Below are 24,879 nucleotides of genomic sequence, written 5' to 3' on the forward strand. Positions count from 1 at the left end.
CATTTGAAGGTTAGAGGGAACAGAGCTCTTTCTAAAGATTTACATCCTTAAGAAAGACTGGAAGGACACCTGGGTGGCACAGTGGTTGAGTGTCTGCCTTTGGGTTGGGTGGTAACCCTGGGGTCCTGGGATGGAGCCTTGCATCTGGCACTACTTCTCCCTTTGCCTCTCACTCTGCTCATCTCTCTCTCTCTCTCTCTCTCCCTCTCTCAAATAAATAAATAAAATCTTTTTAAGAATTTAAAAAATAAAATAAAGGATAAAATGTAAAAATGAGAGGAGGGGGATGCCGAGACTAAACTATAGTGTGGAGGTATGCACATTTAGGTGATAAGACCACAAAGAAGGAGCACCTGGGTGGCTCAGTGTTTGAGTGTCTGCCTTCAGCTCAGGTCATGATCCCGGGATCTTGGGATTGAGTCTCGCATCAGGCTCCCTGCATGGAGCCTGCTTCTCCCTGGGCCTGTGTCTCTGCCTCTCTCTCTTTCTGTCTCTCATGAATAAATAAATAAAATCTGAAAGAAAGAAGAAAGAAAGAAAGAAAGAAAGAAAGAAAGAAAGAAAGAAAGAAAGAAAGAAAGAAAGAAAGAAAGAAAGAAAGAAAGAAAGAAAGAAAGAAAGAAAGAAAGGAAGGAGACTGGAAGTGCCAATTCTTGAGGCTGATGTGGTGAAGGCACAGGGCTTTATTTACCTCCTCTTTACCCCATTGGTGGTGGAGGGATTCCTGCCCCCAGATTATGGGGATTACTGGACAAATCACAAGAGCAGTTTATCAGTCACATAGGCTCACAGCTCAGGGAAGAGGCCACCGCACGTCATGTAGGCTACTCCGGGTTGCATTCAGAACAGCCCAGGGGCTGTGGAAGGCAGGCTTCAGAGTACCTACAGAATGGGTGCCCCTTGGGTCTGGTGGGAGGGTGTCATTAGGTCATTTGAATTCTTCTGCTGGTTGGCAGGGAACTGCAACCTGCTATTCAGGGACGAGCAGAGACCACACCTGGTCTCTTTGACACGGAGGGCTGTTTGGCTCAGGGATCCAGGCTGCCACAGCAGAGGAAGGCCAGTCCATGCGCTCTGGATTTCAATAGTTGTCAAGGCAACATACAATCTTGAGCCTGAATTTTAGGCCTTATACCAGGGAGGAGTGAGAGGGGAGGGAAGGCTCCTCGGCTAGTTGTGCTAAAGAGAAATTGGAGAGGAATTGTATGTTTGCTGGAGAGGTTTTGCACACATTATTGTAGGTGTGCAAAGTAAAGCCTCCTCTTCCCTCTCTCCTCCAAAACCTTCCCTAACACCTACTTCTGTAACGCAGGATTCCATACAAGGAGATCCTTAAAGCGAAATCGAAGTCATGCTGAGGGGTGTGGCAAGGTTGGCATGGGCTTAGGTTACGGGCTGCCTGTGGCGATAGTGCTCCTGAGCCACAGTCATCAGTATTTTGTGAGCTCCATTTTCTGAGTTCACATCTGCTTTCCAATTTTGTCAGCCCCCCTGAAGCTCCGACCCTGGGTTCTTAGTTATTTGCCAAATAAATGCCAATCAGCGGGTCTTCTCGGCTGATACCCCCTAGCAGGTCATGTGCTTTCTGATGTTTGAAAAGTATCTGACGTATGAACGATCTAAGTTCAGTTTGCTTCTCCTGAAATATATTTGCTACCTTTCCTCTCTGGTAATTTTCTGCTGGTTCACATTTTTTTCCCTTTTTCTTTCTTTCTTTCTTCTTTCTTTCTCTTTCTTCCTTCCTTTCTTTCTTTCTTTCTTTCTTTCTTTCTTCTTTCTTTCTTTCTTTTTTTGTAACTTCTTCATGGATTATACAGCAGGAAACAAATCTTTTAGAGAATAAATTACTTGACTTTTCCATTAAGTATTTTCACAGAACTTACTTGGAGTATAATTTTATCCTGAAGCAGTTTTTTATCTTTTAAATATCTATCTTTGACCTTGTGTTGGAAAATTCCCTTAAGAGAATATTATTAATATTTCTAGGAACTGTGTCTGTGATTGCATCGAAGAAAAAAAAAAGAGGGAAAATGAAAGGCAGACCATAACTGATTCTTACACTCTTTAAAAATATTCAGAAATAGGTGAGAGAAAGTGCACAGATCTAAGATCTGACAGATGTTTTTATGCACATTCATATAATTATTTTAAAGATTTTCTTGAAAAGCCTATGGGTCATTTCTTGGTTGTGGATAGGGTCTTCAGACATAGTGAGGAGTAGATGGAGGAGTAGAAAGAGATAGAAAAAGGAAGTAGAAGTAGTATTTTGGAAGCATGTTAAAGGAAGTTTGAGGTATAGCCTCAGAATTATGCGGTTTCCAGGTTGTTTCTTTTTATTCCTTTTACCTTTCATTCCAAATTGCCCAAGAGACTTTTTCAAGGTTTTTTGTTTGTTTGTTTGTTTTTGTTTTTTTGACTCATCAGCATTTTTTTTCTCTTCTCAGAAACTCAGTAAGTGGTAGGCTCTGCGGTGGATAGACAACCCACAGTATAATTTAAAAACCTGTTAGTCTTAACCTTGACCTACTTTGACCTTCCAATTCTTTTCTGAGGATGTGGTGAGCATCTACTGTCTTGAGATCTCAACCCCTCTTTCCATCTCTTTGTTGCCATAGTGCCCCATTTCATCTTGGATGATGGCCTCTCACCATTTTTACCCAAGGTGATGTACTCTCCCTTATATTTATGCCATTATTTACATTTGCATAACCCCATGAATCTCTGTTTTACTTGTACCACTCTGGTTTATAAATTATATCCTAGAGGTAAATGAACTCTCTTTTTGTCCCATTTGTGCATTTTAACATTAAGTGACTGTGAGAAGGAGTTAAAGCAGATGCTCAGAGATCCTCTCACCCCCTTTTATGGATGGTGGGAATGTTCCTGGCAGAAAGAAAAGAAAGTAAGTGACCCAATCTCATCTCCTTGTCAACTTGACCTTTGGCTAATGTTCTTTGTTATGAAAAAAAGCCCTTAACTTTGAACATGCCTTTAGCAGGATGCCTCTAGCTAAGGATTTCCTGGAAAAATAGAACCAAGGATCCAAAAGACATGGATTCCTGGATAATGCAGGCAATACCACTCCTTGGAGTTGTTTCATATTTAAATGTTCCAGCTGTATGAGGTACCCCATAAAACTCACTTAGAGGATTAATTTATTCTGAGCCAGAATCTGGGGAGCTGCCATGGATGTCTCAGATGGCTGTTTTGACTGAGCCTTGTGCTTGTTGCATCCTTATAATCGTTTAGTAAAATTGGATACCAGATAAAATCTCTGATTTCTCTGACTCTGATTTGACAAGCAAGCTCTGTAAGTTACTTCAGTCACCTAAATTTGTCAAGTGAGGTTTGACTGTATCACTAAAGATACCAGCTGAACATGACCTACGAGAGATTTAAGTCAGGGTCTTTTTAGAGTCTTGTATAAGTGCTAGAACATGTATAATTCGTGTCTCGTAAAAGCCTGGATGATTGATATGTATGGTTTCCTTATCTATTTTTTAAATACCAAATGTTATAGATCAGTTTGTTAAAATGGGACTCTTATGGCCTCATTGTGGAATGATGGTTGAAGATTACTAACAGAATCATCACGGTGCAAGGTCATATTCTCATCCCCGAGAGGTCTATGTCCAGTATTGATTTACATGGGCTCTAAAAATCTAGGTCCCTTGTGTCAATCAGGAGAGCTCTGAAGGGTCATCTCAGCTTTAGAATTCAGTGTTAGGCTGACTGAGGCCTTTGTTGAGACTGTAGGGCAACCATCACCTCCCTCTGTCCACTCTTCCTTCCTTCTCTTGCCTTTCTCAGGTGTTGACTCTTAGGACACTCACTGATAAACTTTCTGCATGCTAACCTCTGACCTCCACCTCAGAGTGGGTCTCCAGGAAGCCAGGCTATTATAGTAACCTTCATGGTTTTTGCATTATGCTCAAGAAGTTCACAAATAAGCAAGAAGTATGTACTGTTATTTGACTCTTTGATGTGTCAGATAAAAATTTGGGATGGCTAATTTTTAAGGATGAGATTTATTTTAATTTTTTAAAGATTGATTTATTTATTTTGGAGAGAGAGAGAGCGAGCACATGCAGGAGGAGGAGCAGAGGCAGAGGGAGACAAGCAGACTCCCAACTGAGCATGGAGCCTGATGCAGACCTTGATCCTAGGAACCTGAGATCATGACCTGATCTGAAACCAAGGATTGAGCACTTAACCAACTGCACTACCCAGGTACCTCACATTTATTTTCTTAAGTGTGTTCAAATACAATTCCTTTAGGTTCATGGAAGAAATACATCTTATTGCATTAGCCTAAATTATTTATGTGGAAGTATTTCAGAGAAAATTTAATAGTGGGTCATGTGAAATAAAATCATTTTTACTTTCACTGCCTGAGATACTAATACATAAATCTAATGAAAACACTTAATTGCTTATAGTTTATTAGTTCATCAGCAATGAATTTGTGCTAATTTAAATTTCTGAAATACAGTTTTTCATTTTGGAGGATACATTTTCTTGTGGTGATAATGCTTCGCTATCTTCTCAGAAGGATACAAAACTAAAATACATCCTCTCTTGCTTTCAAAATAAAATAATGTATTTCTCTCTATATCTTGTAGATTTATTTATTTATTTATTTATTTATTTATTTATTGTTAAATATATTTCTAGTATTCTAAACTATTGATTTAAGTTCTCATTAAGATGACAGAAAATTTCAAACTGATTGCCTTTTTAATAAATGTTTGCCATTTTCAGGACATTTCCTGAGGGTCTGCAAATGGAAGGCTGAGTAATTTTTCTCTTGCATTGTCCAGGCTTGTGGCAGAAAGGTGAAGGGATGGTGGGAAAGAAGAAGGAAAATAAACACCCAACTAATCCTGAAAACAAAAGGCATTTAATAATTCTTCCATTTGTGTCCAGAGTTTACAATATAGAAAAACAAAGTTTTTAAAAAATAAGTTCTGGGATCCCTGGATGGCTCAGCAGTTTAGTGCCTGCCTTTGGTCCAAGGGCATGATCCTGGAGTCTCGGTGTCGAGTCCCACATCGGGCTCCCTCCATGGAGCCTGCTTGTCCCTTTGCCTGTGTCTCTGCCTCTCTCTCTCTTTCTCTCTCTGTGTCTCTCATGAATAAATAAATAAAATCTTAAAAAACAAATAAGTTCTGATGCTTATGAAAGGAAACATTTAATTTTATAACCAATTACATTAATTATGTCTTCTCTGTAGCAGGTAAGAATCACAGAATTAAAGTAAAATGTAGGTTCTTTGAATAAAACAACAGCTACCCCTCCCACAAAAAAAAAAAAAAAAAAAAAAAAAGAGTAGCTAAGAGTTTCCCTAGTAAATGCAGAAAGTATAGTCTTCACGTTGGGTTTTATTGATCTCTGGAACAGTAGCTCCCCCTGAACTGAGGGCCATACCAGAATTAAGGAAAGATCTTTCCATCCCAGAGACCAGACATTTGGAAGGCAGCCATTGTGAGTATAAAACGTGAAGCTGGCCAAGTACTTTATTTCTTATTGGATTCTTGACTCTTTCTGACTCTCATCATTTAGTGAGTCATGACTGACAGTGTGTACGCACATCTGCAGTCATTGATCCTTAGAGAAATGTCTCCAGGGATCTCCACGGCTTTCTTTTGACCATATCAAACAGGAACTTTCTTTCAGTCCCAGAAATTGCAGAAGCCAGGGCAGAGAACCCCAGACAGTAGGGCTCTGATTTCACCCTGCACATGTAAGAGTGCAGATTGGTTCCAGGTCAGGGTCAAATAAAGAAAAGTCTGAAATGGGTGCCTCTGATCACTCCAGAATTGCCCTGGAATGCACACTTTGTGATCTTGAAAGCTTCATGGGAATCAGGGGTGGAATTATACAAAGGACACAGGACTTGAAATCCTCAGACATGGTTTCAGCCGAGCCTCAACCCCTCCTAGCTGGGATATTGGGCAAGTTATTTAAATTCTCCAAACTGTTTCTCTTTTGGCAGATGAGAGGCAGTAATATAAATCTGTGTAGTCAGATTAGTGGACATTTCAAGGACAGCTGGATTTTTATGTGAAATCATCCAATTTTAAATGCTCTATTAAATTTTATTTTTTTAATTGTATAGATTAAAAACAAATTGGATGAGTTCTTCTTTAGGACAGGCCCAGCGAAGTCCATCTTTTTCCCTCTGGCCCTCCCTGCTCAGCTTCTCGAAATAAATTGTCTGCTTCCAATCCTTCTTTTTTCTCTGTACTCATCCTCACACCATACACTCCAATTCTGACTTCTACTCTATCACCCCATGAAAAGAATGTCTGTAAGAACCCTCAGGATCCATGTCACTAAACACAATGAACATTTTTCAGTGTATCTTACTTGACCTCTAAGTAGCATTTGAAAATCTCAAACATCTCTTCCTCTTTGAAATCCTCTTTCCTTGTTGTCATGGACACATAATTCTGCAATTCTGCTTTCTCTTATCTCCCTGGGTGACCTCTTTCAGTTTCTTTCAGAAAGGTGTCTTCCTTCGTCCTCTGACTTTAGATATGATGTTTTTAAGACTTCCTCCTAGCTATTTCCTTTTTGTCACTCTGTAGATATTCTCTCCATTCTCTTCACAGATTTAAATCACATCCGTGCTCATGGCTTCATGTATAGTTTGCACAACTAATGAGTCCCAAATGTGTACCTCCAGTCAATCTTCCTGTGGGCTACTGAAGTCAATTGCTTTCTAAGTATCTCATTTTTCACTCAAACTCAATATACCTAAAATTCATTATTTTTTTCACCTAAAAGCTGGTTGTCCTTTAAGATTTCATGTCTCAGTGCTGTTATTAACATTTATCCACTTGTGCAAGCTAGAAATAGGGGAAAAACTACCATTGTAATTTCCTCCCTCTTTCCCTGGAATTTCTAATCCATGTGCTTACACATCCTTTAAAGCATCCACTTCTCTCCACTACAATATTGTCATTTTGGTTAAAGCAACAAAATCGACTCTTGAAACCACCTCTACTCTTTTCCTTTTCTATGCATTCAATAGATACTGGTTCATTAATAAAAAAAAATCTGATTATGTTTCTTTGCTGTTGAGTTTAACCAGTTCTTTATATATCTTGGATACTAGCTCTTTATCTGATATGTCATTTGCAATCCAATCATGAAATGGGCAAAAGACATGAACAGAAATTTCGCCAAAGAAGACATACACATGGCGAACAAGCACATGAGGAAATGCTCCACATCACTTGCCGTCAGGGAAATACAAATCAAAATCACAATGAGATGCCACCTCACACCACTGAGAATGGGGAACATTGACAAGACAGGAAACCACAAATATTGGAGAGGATGTGGAGAAAGGGGAACCCTCCTGCACTGTTGGTGAGAATGTGAACTGGTGCAGCCACTCTGGAAAACTGTGTGGAGGTTCCTCAAAGAGTTAAAAATAGACCTGCCCTATGACCCAGCAATAGCACTGCTGGGGATTTACCCCAAAGATACAGATGCAGTGAAACGCAGGACACCTGCACCCTGATGTTTAGATCAGCAATGTCCACAATAGCCTAACTGGGGAAGGAGCCTTGGTGTCCATCGACAGATGATGGATAAAGAAGATGTGGTCTATGTATACAGTGGAATATATTACTCAGTCATCAGAAAGAATGAATACCCACCATTTGCTTTGACGTGGATGGAACTGGAGGGTAGTATGCTGAGTGAAGTAAGTCAATCGGAGAAGGACAATCATCATATGGTTTCATGCATACGGGGAATATAAGAAATAGTGAAAGGGATTATAGAGGAAAGGAGGGAAAATGAGTGGGAAAAATTAGAGAGAGAGACAAACCGTGAGAGACTCCTAACTCTGGGAAATGAACAAGGGGTAGTGGAAGGGGAGGTGGGCGGGGTGATGGGGTGAATGGGTGATGGGCACTGAGGGGGGCACTTGACAGGATGAGCACTGGGTATTATACTATATGTTAATAAATCGAATTCCAATAAAAATATACAAAAAATCTGATTATGTCTCTTTCCTTCTCAAAACTATTCATGGATAGCTAGCTTTTGAGGGAGATTTAATTAAATTTATTTATTTATTTATTTATTTATTTATTTATTTATTTATTCATTTTTACGATTTTGTGGCCATAATATCTATTTACTAACTATGTGATCTGGGCTTCCTTCCTCTGACTAGTTTATCACGGACTGCTTTTCATTTAATAATTTACCCTCTAGCCATCTTTCAGTTCCTAGAATTCACCAGAGTCCTTTCTGTCTCAGATTTTCTTTATTTATTTTTAATTTTTATTTGTTCATGAGAGACACACAGAAAGAAGCAGAGACATAGGCAGAGGAACAAGTAGGCTTCTTGCGGGGAGCCCAACACAGGGTTCGATCCCAGGACCCCAGGATCATGACCTGAGCCAAAGGCAGATGCTCAACCCCTGAGCCACCCAGGTGCCCACTCAGATTTTCAACCTGGACCACACCTTCTTTTCCTGACACCTCTAAATTTTCATTCCCTTGCACTCATAAAGCATTACTGCCACTATAGACTTAGCTGACCCTCCAGACTACTTTAGAGTCTCCTTTAGCATGCGCTCCTATAGCATTTTCTATTTGCACATCGTGATGCTTACTAAACTCTATAATCATATTTATGCCATTGTTAAGTCACTAAGGTCTCCCTACTAGTCTGTAAGCTCCACAGGAATGGCAAAAGATTTTTTGTTCATAATTGTATTCCAAATGCCTAGCATAGTTCCTGGTATTTAGGAAAAATAATAAATACTAATTGAGTGACCGAATGAAAGAGTTTGAATGTTTTACTTTCATAGTTTAATATTTTACATATCTTTAGAGATAATAAAAGATGTTTTGTGATACATGATAATAACATGGTCCCTCTTCTATGTGGGTGTTAGGATGTGGCATCATCAAATCGATTTTGCTCTCTACAAGAGTCATAGTACCTGGGTAGATGTTTCTCTGAACTCTGTCTTCAAAAAATAAAAAAAATAAATAAAAAATTAGCTCTGTTTTCTGAGAAGTTAGAAAATATTTCTTTCTTCTTTATCAAGTCATTGATCTTGAAGAAAGTGTTTGCGTAATTTTAGAGTCTGGAATAAATGTCATTGCTTAGGGAAAGGATCATGGGGCTATTTGCTTCCAGCATCTGTTTCAAATAAGCTCGTTTCAAATCTCAGCTTCAGTCTGATTGGCTCCTTTTTCCATCTTCTCTACCCCCTCATTTTCTTCTTTTCCCCACATGCTTTTCACTCTGTCTTCTTCAGTTGCTATTTTGATGAAAAACTTTCATTTACACACAAACCATTTTTGCATAGAAACTTCCAGGCTCTTGAAACCCCCATATTATTTAGCAACTCTCTCAGATCACTTTCTAACAAATCCAGCATAGGTTCTTGATCTGTTACTTAGAAGACCCCTCTAACGTTCTTCGCTTCCTTTTTTTTATGCTACATTCTATTGTAACCCCAACTGCCTTATTGTTATGGCCATTGCCTTTGGGTTTATAGAAGGACTTCTGAAAGCATCTTCAGACTCATGGATGTAAGCCTTAGCTGGAATCTGAAAGCAGAAAAAGCCTGGGCATGGCTCTCTCTAATGCCCTTTTGGTTTTTCCTAGAGTGTCTGTGGCCGATGTTCCAGTCATTTCTCAACATCCCCAGCCACTCCATCCCTGCCACTTCATCTTCTTCTTCAAAAAGAAAATTCGACATCCTTGACACCCATACTGTCCTATTTTTTTTTTAACTCCCTGACCCTTCTCAGTCCCCTTCAGATGAGTCTCTTCTTCCACATGTGATAATATGGAGTTGCTAATGATTCATTGTCAGTCGTCTTCTTGTCTTACTTTCACACAATGTCTTAGTAATTTTATGTATACCCTTATATGTGATTACCATTTATACAGAGTGGCCGTTGTGTGGCGGTGAGGAGCTGGAGCTCAGGGAATAGACAGCTTCTTTTCTTAGCTAAATGCTCATGAGCAAGTCACCTTACATCTTTGAAACTTCGTTATTTTATTTACCTTCCCAGGAACTAAGCAGCTTAGGTCTGTACCTCCTCATGGTAGAAGCCAGGAATATAGCTTTTCTAATATTCATATATTTTTTATAACTGAGGGTACAAGATATACCCCAGAGTTTGCCAATCTGACTACTGATTTGGGCCTATGATTTGGAAGCTAGTGACAGAAAGAAGCAGGAGCATCTGGTTCTGGTGCAGTTGGGAGCATCCAGGTTCCAGATGTTGTGGCAGAGGTTCTAGCAATAGCATCCATAGTTTGACTTGGATAAGAGCTTGGGCGTTTGTGATATGTGTGCCCCATGGCAATAGGGTTGTCTCAAGAGAAGCAGTGTTGCCAGTGACTTTTGAGCCTTGAGTCTTATGGTTTGCTGTATAGATTTCAAGCATTCCTGGAACAGTGATAAGCTAACTAACAGCCCTAAATAGGTTTATTTCCCTAAAATAGCTAATTTTCTTGTGGTTTTGCAAGAAGCTGAGATTTCTTTCTTGTCTAATGAGACTATTTCTGCCTTGCTTGATGAATCTAGAATGATTTTGCCTAAAGCAATAAACTTGAAAGGGGAGAGGCAATTCTCCCAATAACATCATTTTCCCTAAAAGCACCCTAGCATCTCCAGATCTATAACTAGAATCAGTGTCCTTGGGTGAGGGTAGAGGTAGTTGTAAAATAAAACCTAAAAGGATAAGGTTTACAGTTAAGGATGGCACAATTTTGCTACTTTATATAAGAAGAACTGGGAGTCGACGTGCAAGAATAGATTCTGTGGGTAGTAGATCAAGAAAAGCGGTGGATAATCTTATACTAGATTGAATTCCCTGATATAGGTTCACACACCAGTAGCTGGGAGTGGTCCTGATTGCTTACATTGTTCATTGATTGGAATCTGGACTTGGTTACTAAAGCCAAAATAAATTGACATGCCCAAAACACCTGTATAATCTAGACTAAAGGTCAGCAAATTATAGCCCGGGGGGGGGGGGGTGGTGAAATCTAGTCCATGGCCTGTTTTTGTGTTTTATTTTTATTTTTTAATGGCTGGCAAGTTAGATTGGTTTTTATATTTTTAAATAGTATCAATTTAAATTAGTATACAAGTACCCACATTATGCTCTTGATTGTGTCGACTCGTCTAAAATATTTACCATCTTGCCCTTTAAGGGAAAGGTTGCTGGTCCTTCATCTAGGCTCTAAAGGAAGGAATTCCAAATTCATGGAGATAGGAATAGTGGACTGGCTTTGTCCTATATTACCAATTACTTTCTGCTAAATTTGTCTCGCAAAAGGACCTTTTTTTCACCTGCTGTTAGTGTGGCTCGTATACAGTGGGGACAGGGTGTACCATGGGATTGTTAGGACCAGTGTAAAAAATTAATTAAAGATTAGAACCAAAAGATAGGACCTCTGAACTCAGATCTCTTAGGAATAGGGGTTTGGGTTATCTCATTAGGTAGAGAACCCTCACCTACTGAGTACCTGGTTGAGGGCAAAGGGAATATGGTCTAGATAAAGGGGGAGCAGTGCTTTATCTAATGAAGTTTCCTGACCATTTCGAATATCTTTTTTTTCTGTCATGTCTCATGTATACATTTGAATATTCTAATAAAAATATCCCCTCTTGTTCTTTTCCTCTTTTATGTATACATTACATTACATTCTGGCCAAAATATTGAGCACCAAGAGAGGATCATGATAGCCCTAGGAGAATAATGATGTCATTTGGAGATCCTAGATTTGGCAATACTTGCTGTATTGATGAAACTTTGGGACATCTCCCTTTGGGGAGTAGGAGGAAATTTTTATTTGTGGAGTGATGGTTGACTTATATTAGGAGGAATATATCTGTTCCTATTGTTTTTGTATGTTTAAGTAATAGAGGTGTATAGATGAAGAAGTAGACTCTAATGACATTTAGAAGTTATCTTTGGCTGCTTAGCACCTTTGAACACTGTATTTTAGGGCATTTATTTCTTTTTTTTTTAAGATTTTATTTATTTATTCATGACAGACACACACACACAGAGGCAGAGACACAGGCAGAGGGAGAAGCCGGCTCCATGCAGGGAGCCCGACATGGGACTCGATCCCGGGTCTCCAGGATCATGCCCTGGGCTAAAGGCAGGGCTAAACCACTGAGCCACCTGGGCTGCCCTTTAGGGCATTTCTTAATTTATAAACCAATTTTTCCACAAAGTCAACACCACAGATCCACTCTCCCAGTACTCTGCTCTATTACTGGAGGTGGGCATATTTCCTGACTGTGCGAATCATGGCGACCTACTGAAGACTCTACTTTGGAAGGGAACAATGCAAATAAAAAGGTGGCATATGAAATTTATCATGATGAGGTGGGCGACAGTTATCATGGAGTCTCCAAAAGTTGGAGGGATGCTACCAAGAGCACCAAGTGCTCAGCATCCAAAGCGAGAGGTGCAATTTTGTGTGGCTGGAGCCTGTATTGGAGGCAGTGGTGCATCCAGGAGAAAGTTGCTGCAGGGTAATTTGGACTTTGCTTTTGGCTCCACAGTCTAATCATCTGGTTCTTCTGGAGCGTCTATGAACTGTTTAATTCTTTATTTAATGAGATTTTTCTTTGGTAAACTAGATTGAATCAGCTATGCACTTTTTACATTTTCACTTTTAAGAGCCCTAATAATACTCTTCTATAACATTTCTACCATCAGTTAGCTTTAGCAATGTGACCCACCAGACCAAAAACTTGTGTCTTAAGAGAGTAATAATTTCTTAGCTCAGTCCTCTCAGAGTCAGAAATTTTTTTCTAATTTTACCTGGACTCATTTATGGGGGTGGGGTTACTTGGCTGATCACCTGCGGCCTTGCTGGTTTCTGAGGGCCTTAGTCACATGATCAGTGGTTGGCAGCGCTGTGGGCAAGTGATGGGTGTGGTGCAGGCATGTGCTTATAGTAGGCCTTTTGGTTCGTTCCCCTGTAAAAAGTGTAAGTGCTTTTCAAACTTCTGTCTGTGTCATCTTTGATGAGGTCTGGTGGCCAAAACAAGTCACACGGCTAAATCCGGATGCAATGAGTGAAGAATGAGAATCTACCTCTTGCCAAGTCCCATTGCAGTTGGGTGCACAGACAATGATGGAAGAAGTTGCAGCCTGTTCTGTAATCTCCCTTCCCAGCCTATAACATTTTTGGTTTATTTCATTTGACTCCCAGAATTTTGAATAAACTCCCTTTGACGCTTCTATGCCTTTGAGCCTGCTATTTTCACTTCTTTTTTTTTTTTTTTAATTAACTTTGATTGGTGTTCAATTTACCAACATACAGAAAAACACCCAGTGCTCATCCCGTCAAGTGTCCACCTTAGTGCCCATCACCCATTCCCCTCCAACACCCGCCCTCCTCCCCTTCCACCACCCCTAGGTCGTTTCCCCGAGTTAGGAGTCTTTATGTTCTGTCTCCCTTCCTGATATTTCCCAGCATTTCTTTTCCCTTCCTTTATATTCCCTTTCACTATTATTCATATTCCCCAAATGAATGAGAACATACACTGTTTGTCCTTCTCCAATTGACTTATTTCACTCAGCATAATACCCTCCAGTTCCATCCACGTTGAAGCAAATGGTGGGTATTTGTTGTTTCTAATTGCTGAGTAATATTCCATTGTATACATAAACCACATCTTCTTTATCCATTCATCTTTCGATGGACACCGAGGCTCCTTCCACAGTTTGGCTATTGTGGCCATTGCTGATAGAAACATCGGGGTGCAGGTGTCCCGACGTTTCATTGCATTGGTTGTAGGGCAGGTCTATTTTTAACTCTTTGAGGAACCTCCACACAGTTTTCCAGAGTGGCTGCACCAGTTCACATTCCCACCAACAGTGTAAGAGGGTTCCCTTTTCTCCGCATCATCTCCAACATTTGTTGTTTCCTGCCTTGTTAATTTTCCCCATTCTCACTGGTGTGAGTATTTTCACTTCTAAATTACTATCTCTCCTTAGTCTTTCCGGGTAAATCTCCATGTAATCTTGTTTTCATAATTCAAGACTTGACTTCTTCAGGCTGAATGAATTGGTTTTCATTTCAATTCCCCCAAAATGTTGTGGATCTGTCACTTATAGTGCTTATTACATGACACTCCATCGTTAAAGATCCAATTTGGCAACAATTACCCAGAAGATGGAGATTATCTAGGGCCTACCACACTGTTTAGCAAATGGTAGCTCCTCGTTGCTAAACAGCTACTAAGTAAGGTTCATGTCTCTACTGTGGAATTTCTCTTTCCTCTGGGACTTATTGGCAATGACCTGTGTCCTGGCAAAAATCTCTCTGCAGAGCTGAAGGATTTTTGGATTTCCGCGAAGTCCTTCTGTACAGAGGCTATTATAGTTTTGTGAGGCCCAGACCTTTAGAACTGCTCAGTGTTAATCCAGCCACCCATGAGCTAGAGATTTTGACTAGAATATTTCTGAAAATGTTCTAACCACCATAATCCCTGCCTTTCCTTTATTCAACAAATCAAAAGAGAATAAAAAGGGGAATCCCACTGGCACACACCAGTCTGGATTATTTGGGTAGTCACGGCTTAAATGTAATCTGTTTGTTTGCCTAGATGGATTTCAATGTTTCATATTTTCCCTTTCCTTTTAGAAAAGTGGGAAATAAATCATCCGTTTCATCCAATTCATTTCATCTAATAAGCAGAACAGCATGCTCATGAGCTGTACATTTATTCTTTATCCTTTCACTGAACTTGTTGAAGTTGGTGAAATACAACTATTTCCAAAGAATTAGACTAAAAATAAGATTGCACATATTCTGGTATTTCTGTTATCCCCAACAAAGATGCAAAGTCGCTTAGAGCTCAGAGGCTATTTTGGGACTTTCTCATTATCCTAGCAGAGCCAACTATTTTCACCTTTTCCCTTTCCCCTTCCCCCAACTTTTGCCCCAATCTGTGCCAGATCAGATAGTCATGGCCAGGGAAGATCTCCTTTCCTCACCCTCTTAGTGGTAGGAGAATGGAAAATGCTCTGCTGGTCAGGTTTGAGCTGCTGGCAGCTGCCGTGTTGGCAACAATTAGGGGAGATTTTGAACTAAATGTCTGGCTGCAGAAAGTTTTTGAATTTGGGGGCTGATGTTATCAGAAATATTCATTTGGTCAGATGCAGAAACATATTGTTCAATCAAGAAGGAATGCGAGCAGGTTGTCCTTCACAGTGCATTTCGGTGTGCTCTGTTTTTGTGGTGAAGGCTACAGCAGTTGCTCTGTAACTCGAGAAGGGGATGTCTGGGGACAGAGACCTCTGCCACATTCAGCAGAGTCTGTTTCAACCCTGTAGGCAGATTGTGAAGAGATCTCTCAAATGAATGAAACCCTGGTTAAGTTTCTTGGTTTCTTCTCCACAGTTTGAATTGCTATACCGATCTCAAGCTAAATCTCTCTCCTAGTGAAGAGATTTCAAATAGTTAGCTCAGGGCTCATATTCACATACGCACACACACACACACACACACACACACACACACAACCTTAATATAGGGATTTATTGAGTTGACACAGGCAAAGCACTCTTATTTATTGAAAAAATATTATTTCTGATGAACTATTTTTGACGCAAATTAACCAATCTCTTTATGTCTGTTCTGTTATTTATCATTTTAATCGTTGATAAATACATAATGCAGAACCCACCAATTTAAAACAAATTGTCTTTAAATTTTTGAATATAAAGATTATAATAGGTGAGCTGGATATAAATATCATTGAAAATACTGAAACATCTTAATTTTAGGGTCTCTGTTAAGGAAAGAAACATTGCTAACCTTATTTATGGGTGAGACATTTTGTCTAGATGAAGACGTCTTTCAACATGAGATATGATTGGCAGGGGTCACCGACAAGTGACTATAGTGTGCGGGAATATCTAGGTAAGGGGGATGTTTATTTCTTGATCTTCTGAACACTGACTGCTTATCCACGTTCTTTATTACATCAGGTCATATCACCGGGATATTGCTACTTTACGATTTCTATGAGCAAGTTATTCTGTTGAACAGCATCAGTCTTCATGTGTTGAGAAACGGTTTCCTTTTTGGGGTGGGATATAGAGTAGATAATAGTTTCAAACATTTTGGGGGCCATTTAACTATGGCTTAATAATTGAATGAACCTACTTTAAAAATGTGCAGGACATTTTTTTCCCACTTATATTAACTCTATCACTCTTTCTGATCATTTTTCTAATAAAATGGGATTTGATAGTTTTATTTGGTTTATTAATTAAGCAACCTTAATCGGTCAGCCCTTTATACGACTGTATGCTTCATATCCCCAAACAGGAAGATGAAAGTCATCTGACAATTTTTCTTGAAGTAAGTAACTTTTATATACATAAAAATGTTTTTAGATTCATTATTGCTGGGCCTTCATACCAATGGATAAGTAGGACATCATGGACAGATGTGAGGATCCATTTCATTTGTGACTACATTTTCTGGTTCCTACATAATCAGAGTTAAAGCATAGAAAAATTAAACCAACAGTTTTTTCCATTCTCTCTACTTCTGCTATAGTAGTATGTCATGAGACTAAAAACATAAGCTAATGGTTACTCAACATATTTAGAGGTATCAAATGTCTGGAGAGTTTCCAGAAGCTGAAAATCTGAAATAGAAAGCTCCATGTGTCTTCTTATATAGTACAGTCTTGAAAAAGAAAGTGTATGAGTGAGCGTAAATAACTTTAGGAATGCTTGATTGAGGTTAATTGTGACTGCATTATACAACTCGACATGCCCACATTTAAATTTATCTCTCCCCATTTTCAAACTAACTTTTCCTTATAGTAAATTCCTCACTGCGGTCAATGGACTGCAAATTTCCCCAGCTTAAAAATCTTAGATTCGACCTGATTCTGTGAATTCTATTCATTGTATTCATCATAATGCTAATTTCTATTAATTCTTCTTTGGCAATATATTCTAGCTCCTCGTTTCTCTTCCTATTGCCACTTACTTATTCAGAATTTTTATCAAGTCATGCATTCATTAGCATCTCTCTATTGATTCATTTTGCTATCTTCCTTGCTAGGCTCTTATGGTCATTTTGTTTTGACCCTTCCTCCCATTTAATCTTCCTAAAACAGAAGATCTTTTACTAGACTACTGGAATGTTGAAATATCTTTTGACTTTTATTTTCTCCTCTCCTTTATCTGATAAATCCAGTTAGGTGTTATGCTCCATCAATTTTACTTTATTCATGAACACCTTCTATCAAGTCATCATGTTTCTATTTCACACCACACAGCACTGTCAGATTAGTCTTTTCAATCACAGTTATGATAATATGATTTTCCAGCTAACAAACATGGAGTGCATCCCGTTATCTGATGCATAAAGGGCGTTTGCAAAGGAGAGAGAGCCCAGAGCTTTTTAAGTGTCTTCACTACTGCCCTTATAGATTGCGTACTCTTTATTTTTGCCAATGCTTTCCCACCTCAACCCTTCTGCTGAGCTGTGTCTTCCACCTGGAATTAACTTTCTTCTAGCTCCAGGTCTTTTCTTTTTTCTTCTAATGTCTATAAAACATTACTTTTCATAAAGTGTCTCTCTATCATCTTTAAAAATTTCTTTTTTTTCCCCAAATTAACTATTGGGACTACATACAAATAAAAAACTTCTGTACAGTGAAAGGAATAACAAACAAAACTAAAAAGCAACCTAAGGAATTGGAGAAGATATTTGCAAATGACATATCTGATAAAGGATTAGTATCCAAAATATATAAAGAACTTAGATAACACCAAAAAAACAAATAATCTGATTAAAAATGGGCAGAAGACACAAACAGACATTTCTCCAATGAACACATATAGATGGCTGATAGATACATGGGACCATGCTCAAAGTCGCTCATCATCAGGGAAATGCAAACCAAAAATACAATGAGATATTACGATACTACCTCGCACTAGGACAGCCTGGGTGGCTCAGTGGCTTAGCGCCACCTTCAGCCCAGGGTGTGATCCTGGAGACCTGGGATCGAGTCCCACATCAGGCTCCCTGCATGGAGCCTGCTTCTCCCTCTGCCTGTGTCTCTGCCTCTCTCTCTTGCTGTGTCTCTCATGAATAAATAAATAACATCTTAAAAAACAAAGATATTATCTTGCACTGTCAGAATGGCTAAAGTCAACAACACAAGAAACAACAGGTGTTGGTAAGATGTGGAGAAAGGGCCAAATCCCCATTCTGCCACTTGCTAGGTTGTCTGACCTTGGGCAAATCATTTGCCTTTCTCTATCTCAATTTCCCTATCTGTAGAATGGAGATAAGAAAAATATCTAGTATAATGAATTAATTAATGAATTTGAATGAACGAATGAATAAATAAATAAATTTGTTTTTACATTAATCATATTCTATCTTGTATTACAGATACTTCTGATTCAGATATATCTTCCCTACAGAGTCCTAGTTCTTAAGGTTTTATGTATTTCAATCAGCTCTCTTTCCATAATTTTTATCATAATCCTGGAATATTCCAGATATGAAATATGTTTGATTGAGTTTTTGAATTTATATTTCCCTGTGGTACTCCACTGCCAATGAAATGTATTTCATTCTTCATAGCCATTTGAAATCACCTCTTTCATTTAACTTTTTTCTCCTCTTCAACAGAGATGATTTGCTACAATTAGTAAAATCTGCTGGTTTCATTGTTCCTGTGTTCTCCCCTCCTACTCCTGCTTGAAGCTTTTCATATCATACATGTGAAGTGCTAGCATCCTATGCTTTCTTGGGAAGCATTCAATAAATGCTGATAAGGTCCCTGCCACCGAGGTACCTGAGATCAATCCCAGCCCTGCTGCTTGGGAGCTGGATAATGATTATAGAACACCCCCAAATCGTATGGTCTCCTTTGTTAATAGGAGAAGTTAATTGTATCCACATGTTATAAAGGAAAACCATTTAAATCAGTAGCTAATTCATATTAATATTAAATCAAATTTAACTGTCTTCCTGGTTGTTTTTCTCCTCTTTACTTCCTTCTCTAAATGAAAAAAAAAAAAAAGATTTTAGAAGTCTTTATTAATAGTATGTCCCAAGCACTGTTTTACACTCATGTACAATTATGAATAAGTCATAGTCATTGCCCTTATTATCACCCCATTACTAAGGGTTTATAGCCTCAGAAAAGACAGACACCTACACCATTTGTAAAGGATGAGCTTAAATGTTGCAATATTTATAGAAGGAGGGTTGAAATACAGGAAATCGAAAGAGTTTCTCTTTTCTTTGTGTTGTAGAAGAAGGAAAAAGTTTATGCATACACTGAAAGTAATAGAACTCAGTTTGGACAGAAGCACCGAAGAAAGTAAGAATGAGTTGGAATAACCTCTTGCAGAGAGGAGCACATGACTAATAGCTAGGAATGATCATTGGCTAATGTCGGGACCATAGCAGAAATTGAGATTTCTATACCAAACTGCGTGTGGAGTATCATTGAGGGAACAGAAAGAGAGTGGGTGATGCGCCTTACAATAAGAGAGAGAAGTAAGGACAGATTGCTAGGAGAGAGCTTTAGGTCTGATGAGAAATTTTGGAGGTTGAGTACATGTAATGAAAACACTGGAGTGTTAGAGAAAAATGGGTTTAGTTTAATAAATATTTCTCAAGTCATCTCTAGGTTCTAGATCCTGCATAACTATCAGGTGACACAGGTTATATTAATGTGTGGCTATAGTTGATGTGGGATCTCAGAGGAGGGAAGTCAGTGCAGTCTAAGGGTTGAGGGAGGCCATCCAGGAAGAGGTGATTTTTGAGCTGAATGTTCCATGTGGCTGTTCTGAGATAGAAAGATTTAAACCTTTGGTGCCAGAGTACCCCTGATAATGGTAATGCCCGAGGCACAGCTTCCAGAGAGTGTTCTCAAGTAGGAGTAGAGGTTGTTGCAGTCAGGAGAGCTGCATGGCTCAGTGAGTGATGGATGGATGCTGAAGTTTTTTCATTGGGGTAAAATTTAATTTGAGGCAGGGACAAAGTCCCTTGTGAAAGAGAAACTTAGAATATGAGAGGAAAGAATAGCCAACAGAATGGCCAACTAGCATGGGCCTCAGCAGGGGAGCTGTTTTTGTTAGAGGCAGTGGAAAAGATTCATTGACTTTTGGTCTTCAGATTGATTGTTTCTTTCTCATGATGGAGTATGGTATCTCAGTGTTACTCTGGGGAATGTCCTCCCCCCCTCCACCATCAGGTTTTATGCTTCTTGATGGAATTTGTTGCAGGCCACATGCTGGGGAGGGGGCATATGTGTACATGTATGTATAAGTATATATAAGTAATCTTGATGGACTCTATCATCACTGACCATTCCCCTTCCCCAAACTGTTACATAGTTAGACGTTTCGGCATTTGATTGCATTGGATCTTTTACTGCTTATATAAGTCTTGTACTTCATTCCCTTCTGTAATTCATAACAGTTTCAAGGGTCCTTGCAACAAAGTGAGCAGTCAGTAAGTAGTTGATGGGAAAATGAAGGCAACTGACGAGTCCAGAAAATGGGATTAGCTAGAGATTAATAGGAGCAGGGTTAGAATGAAAGGAAATGTTTAAGTTCTAGAAGGATTAACAGAATTACTAAGTAGGAGAAGGGCTTAGAAAGGTTTCTCTGGCAAGTTAACAGTTCTAGGATCAGTTTTGAGCCTGGGATGGTAAGGTGTCCAATAACTGACGTGAAATGTGATAAAAAATACTTACGACGTTTGTCAGATATACTTGCCTCTGAAATGGGCTAATAAAAATATTGTCGAATTACCTTTCATGGAGATATGTGAGGTTTTAATAGATAACTATCAAGGTTAATTGGATGTTCTCATCCAAGACAGTGAGAAATAAACTAGATGTTCTCTTGAGTCCATTAGCATCTTATTGTGAGTAAATATATGAACACAGGGTTTATAATTCATATATTATGCTGTGTTTTCCAAAGAGTATTTGCTATCCTCTTTTTTACTTTTCTCAGATAATCCCAGATTTATTACCTCTTTAGAACATTGATCTCCTAGCATGAAAATTGAGACTGCCTCATTGCCAGGTGAAGTAATTGCCAACCATGAAAATAAATGGATGAGTTATATGAATTATATGATGACCTACCCTTTTAAACTGGTAGCAGGCTGTCCTCCAAAGTATTCCTGTCCTTCCTCATAATTCCTTCTGAAAGCACAAACTAATGTATCTCATTCATTTGGCCACTAAAATGCTCTTGATTACATTGTAATGACCGACATATACATATATTTTATTTTTCAAAGAATGATCTTAATTATTCTTTCCCATTTTCACTTCTTAGACATTGAGTTTATGGAAATATCACTCCCTAATGAAAGGGAGGCTCTCAGTTTATTTTAGCCTGAGTTTCCAAGTCTGAGAAACTCCTAAAGAGGTCTTATTATCTCACTTTCTCCTAAAGTTTAACTTGAAATGCTTTAAAGAATAATGTAGAGTTTACTGAACATTTCATGGGGAGGAAAGGAGGTTTACCTTTCATGCTGCCTATAAAACCATCCTCTCCCAAATCACCTTTAAACATTTCCACTCAAAGTTTCTCTCCCAGTGAGAGGACCCCACCCACCCCAGGGACTCCTCTTCCTCGCAAGCCTCTTGCACCATTTCAGCCATAATGTATCATGCTGTTGTTCAAGTCTCTGACCTCAACTGTACTACTCAGTTAAAGAAAAGTCAAACAAGGCTTCTCATTTTTAAGAATGTTATTGAAGGCCTTAATTCCCCAAATTTATATTTTTAAGAGATATAGCTTTCATTTTTGTTTAGTTATCTGTTTTCACACAACAAATTATACCAAAAGCTAGTGCCTCAAAATAACATTTAGCAGCCCAGACTTTCTGGGGGTCAGGAATCTGGACATAGCTTAGCTGGTCCCTGTGACCAGGGTGTCCACAGGGCCAAAGTAAAGGTGTAGGTAGAAGTGCTATTGTCTTAAGGTTTGACTGGGAAAGGATCCACCTCCATTCCTGCTTAGGTGGTTACTGGCACCTGAGGGCAGTTGGAGTCAGCATCTCCAGTTCCTATTGGGTTTTGGCCTTAGGCATCCCTTAGCCCCTTGTTAAGTGGTTTTCTCTTTGGGACAGTTGACAGAGCAGTGTACTTCCAGCTTACTTCCTCAGAGCAAAGACAGGAGAACAGATAAAGTGCAACCAAGACAGAAGTCATAGACTTTTATAATCTAATCTCAGGAGTGACAGTTCATCACATTTGTTGTATTCTATTCCTTAGATGTCACCCCACACACAAATGGAGGGAAGTCTAGAAGGATGTGACTACTAAGAGATGAGAGTCATTGGGAGCCATTTGAGAAGATCCCTCCATCCTGAGACCTATTCCCATAAATGTCCCTGTCTATAAATTAATTTACAGCCGCCACATACCCAGTGGTGCTTATATAATTGCCATCATTCTTTTGTCATTATGTCTCTTGGTGTAATCTTCAATAGAGAAATAATTGGGTCTGTTGGCTCACTTTGCACAGCTCTTACCACAACTTTATTGATTCTATTAAAGGAGGAAGTTTGCGATTTCTTCTATTATCACCATAAATATGAAGCATTGAAAGGCATAACTGGGGTGGGGCAGACAGGGCAAGCTTATATACTGAACCAAAATCAAATAATAATCAGCTAAAGGGGAATGGAAAAATCCTGGGTGATGTGTCACTTGATGTCCTTATTACAAACACCAGAATTCATCCTGAATAATCTAAGCAGAAAAAAAAAGTCTATTAGAGGTTATTGGCAGGATGACCAGAGAGCCTGGTTGAGTATAATTCAAAAATTACATCCAACTGGGATGTAGAGGCTTCTCAAATGAAAACACTACTGCTACATTCATGATAGTTGGGTCCAGATACGAGAAGCCGTGCCCTCAAAGACCCTGAAGAACTGGATATCTCCAAAGATGCTTGTTGGAAGATCAATATCTCTGTGTACTGTCTCACTCAGGAATCCAAGCATCACTTAGGTAAGTCTGACTGGAAGGCTTAGTTTCTGTGCAGCAAAGAAGCCCAAAGATGTGAGGGTGGTTTCTTTTTTTTTTCTCTCTTTTTTTCCTTGGGATGGAGGGACTCATAACGTGGACTCATAATATCCAACATATAAGGATATTATATTTCAAAGATGTTGGGCAGCTTCCAGTGATGAATGTAATGCTTATCAAGTGAAACAGGAAATGGTAAAATTGCTTCACGCCTACCTCTCACCATGTTAACACATGTGCATGTGTAAATGTCATCACTCCTGGTGTTCTGTGATCTTGGGGGCTATCTTCCCTGATTGCCAGTGCTTTCTTGGGCTAGTGTAATCTCATACCACAGGGACTCTTTCCTGGTTCCCCTTTTCGCTAATGTGAGAATATTTGTCCACTATTTGTATTTTTTGTTTGTTTGTTTGAAACCTGATGATTTTTTGTTGTTGTTGTTGGGCAGCAGTCCTGCTAAAACTACAAGAAAGAAGAGTGCAGCATGTTTGGGAGGAGTGAAAGTGTTCTTGCCCTCAGAGCAAACGCAAAACATAAATAATATTCTAAGGTGAGCCAAAGTGCTCCCTAAAATCACATAAATAAAGGAGCATGTGTGTAAAGTGCAATGGAACATTTCTACTCTAGCCAAGAGAAGAGATCAGTACAATTCAGAATATACTGGATTCCTTAAGTTTCTTAGACTCAGAACCCAGTTCCTGCTTCCTGGAGTCCCTGATGTACTTAGTGGGCAAGAACAGGATACAAAGGCGCTGTCTCTCTGAGCTCAACTACTGTAGGTGAAAGGGTTTGAAAGACCTTTTTTTTAAAGACTTTTAAGCATTGCATCACAGATCAAGTGCATGCTTCCTTCCCCCCCCCCCACCCCCGCTCTTTTCTTTTCCTTAGCAGAGGTAGGTAGGGGCCTGTTAAACATCATTCAGAATGTCTTGAGATTTACAGAATTTCCACTGGGATGTTAAATTCTTCATCCAAGCACATTTTTTTCATTGGGTTTCTTTCTCCCCCTCCCCCCTTCACTTTCATGATGAGCTAGGGAAAAGCCTGCTAATCATCTCTCACAGCCCCTAAATTTTCCAAAGTAGTATATCGAATATATCATTTTCTAAGCAGACATTTTTCTAAGAAAGGAATGATTTAACCATAGAATAATTGTATTACATGAAAGATTTTACTGTGTTCTTAATATAAGAAAAATGGCTCTGCCATGACTACAGAGTCCAAATATGGATAGGAATGCTGGGAAGAGAAACAGTAATTCACTGAGATATCACTTTATCAGGTGTTCTCTTTCCAGTAGAATTATTAAAGACGAAGTTCTACTATAATCATAAGACAATATAACGATTACAGTGAGGGACGACGTTATAGTAGATTGAAGAGTGAAAGATAAAGTTGGAATTAATTTTGTTAATTGTTTTATTATTTATTTCTGAAATTTTTTTTTTATTTATTTATTTTATGATAGTTACAGAGAGAGAGAGAGAGAGAGGCAGAGACACAGGCAGAGGGAGAAGCAGGCTCCATGCACCGGGAGCCTGATGTGGGATTCGATCCAGGGTCTCCCGGATCGCGCCCTGGGCCAAAGGCAGGCGCCAAACCGCTGCGCCACCCAGGGATCCCAAATGTAGAGAGAATTTAAGGAGCAGAAGACATAATTTATCATTGCAGAGAGGCTCTGCCCTAAAACATTAACCATTTTCTCTGTAGCAGCTCTTACTTCTTTCTCTGTACCGTTTCAGCTCCATTCAGGATTAGTTTCTTTGAATCTCTGAGAGAATTCTGGATCTGTCCTGGCAGGAAAATA

General features: G+C 39.1%; 1 long non-coding RNA gene across 3 annotated transcripts in view; it reads left to right on the forward strand.

The window, feature by feature from the left end:
• LOC140596479 (uncharacterized) overlaps positions 1-7,949 on the forward strand; it is a 49,011-nt gene extending 41,062 nt beyond the window's left edge. For 2 of the 3 annotated variants that reach the window (XR_011998451.1, XR_011998449.1), the window contains 2 exons: positions 2,616-4,230; positions 4,762-7,949. This is a non-coding gene — a long non-coding RNA (uncharacterized lncRNA). The remainder of the gene's footprint in view (positions 1-2,615; positions 4,231-4,761) is intronic. The other variant, XR_011998450.1, reaches the window with a different exon arrangement.
• Positions 7,950-24,879: the final 16,930 nt, after the last annotated feature.

Source organism: Vulpes vulpes, unplaced genomic scaffold, assembly GCF_048418805.1.
Source record: "Vulpes vulpes isolate BD-2025 unplaced genomic scaffold, VulVul3 Bu000000665, whole genome shotgun sequence".
In the NCBI taxonomy this organism is placed as follows: Eukaryota; Metazoa; Chordata; class Mammalia; order Carnivora; family Canidae; genus Vulpes; species Vulpes vulpes.